The 1,672-nt window shown below is 33.1% G+C and overlaps 1 long non-coding RNA gene across 1 annotated transcript; it reads right to left on the bottom strand.

Moving 5' to 3' along the window:
* Positions 1–386: 386 nt before the first annotated feature.
* On the bottom strand, positions 387–1,384 carry LOC120522473. Its single transcript, XR_005632393.1, has 3 exons — positions 1,318–1,384; positions 751–931; positions 387–528 (listed from the first exon to the last, which is right to left on the bottom strand). It is a non-coding gene; the product is annotated as an uncharacterized LOC120522473 (long non-coding RNA).
* Between the last annotated feature and the right edge of the window lie 288 nt (positions 1,385–1,672).

Raw genomic sequence — 1,672 nt, 5'->3', positions numbered from 1 at the left:
GCGCTACATAATGCTGGTTATATATTGAAGATCGGGATGGAGCGCTTCCATTGGAAAGAAAAAAGATGCATTTCAAAGGCATACACTGATGTCCAGGATGAGTACAAAAGTAATAAATAAAAGCTTACAGCATTTTCAAACTGGTATGGCCATAATCAACAGTAACAAACACAATTTCGAAATGCCTCAACTTGACATTAAATAATAAACAAGCTTCAAATCAAGCTTCAGGAACAAAAAACACAATCTATATAAGTAAAATAAATCAACAAAGGGCTTTATCAAGCACCAGCCCTTTCTGGATATAAAAAGTAGAATACAAAAAAAATATAACAGTATATACAAACCACTGTAAAACAAAAATTTTAAATAAAGTGCCACTCAAAGTCCATCAATCTTTTTAAAAGATTTGACACTTTCAGATTGACTGTCATGGTCTTCTTTTGAACAGATTTCCCAGTCTTTTTAGATGTCACTTTTCCTTTTGCAGCCTTGGTCCCTTTTTCCGGATTTATTCCAACAAATCGTCTGAAAAATAATAAGGGAAGACTTTCTGTGATCAATGTCTTAAAACTTTAATAATACAACAAATTTACACAGTAGTGTAACAGCTTGTTATTTAATACATTAACTCATGTTATGAAGTGTTACCAAACTTACAGCTTAAACCTTTAAAGGCCCAGAAACTTTAACTTTACTTTTTAAAAATACTATTAATACTATATTATTGAAAGACAAAAATAAATTTACCTTTGAAGGAATTCCAGTGTGGATGCTGCTTCCTCTTGATATTGCAGGTTGAAGATGTAATACAGTGAAAACAAAGCAGCAAGTCCACAGAGAAAGGTTGGTTGCACACCCTCGCAGATTATTCTGCCCTCCAAGCTGATCATCCATTGTTTCATCCACTGCCCTTGAGTATCACTTGGACCTTAAAGGAGTGTACAGATTATGTTATAAACAATTATCCTTGGAGAGCTAACATAGAAAAGGCAGCGAGAAAATTATGCAAGCCCTGACAAAATCATATAATATTCATATCTTCCAAGACAACAAACCTTGCAGTTTCAATATTTTAGCCAACAAGCCACTAAGGTTATGATATGCAAACTAAACAGCACAAACTCATTCAGGCATCACATAAAATATTTTCTTCAGTTTAAAAAGGTACACTTTAATCAAACTTTTTTTATACAGTGGCCAGAATGAGGCACATAAAGATGGATGTTCTCCTAATGGTAAAAAGTTGTGCCAGCCAGCCTAGAGTGTGATCCTTGTTTAGTGAACATGCAGACATGTCATATTTCATATACTTACCAAGCAGGATCAATCGAGGAGTCACAGGTAGGTTACCAGTCTTCTCAAGGTCAGCAGGAGTGGCAGAGATCTATTGGTAAAGATAAGAATTAGAAATTAACATTCCAAAACATATGTGCTAATAATATTCGACAATGTACATATTAAAACAAGAATAGCTTATCCAAATGTATACTTCTTAACTTTTATTTACCTTTTTGTTAATAGTGACACAAAATACATATTTTCAACATTTAATATCTGTTTGTCTATACAGTGCACAGAATAAGAGTCAAAATGGAAGACTTCTAGATGCACAGTTAAAAAAGATTATTTGGTTGTTCAGTTATATGGAATTAGATTGTTTAAGACAATA

The sequence above is a fragment of the Polypterus senegalus genome, unplaced genomic scaffold, assembly GCF_016835505.1.
Source record: "Polypterus senegalus isolate Bchr_013 unplaced genomic scaffold, ASM1683550v1 scaffold_4720, whole genome shotgun sequence".
Taxonomy (NCBI): domain Eukaryota; kingdom Metazoa; phylum Chordata; class Cladistia; order Polypteriformes; family Polypteridae; genus Polypterus; species Polypterus senegalus.
This window is presented reverse-complemented; position numbering and strand designations above follow the sequence as displayed.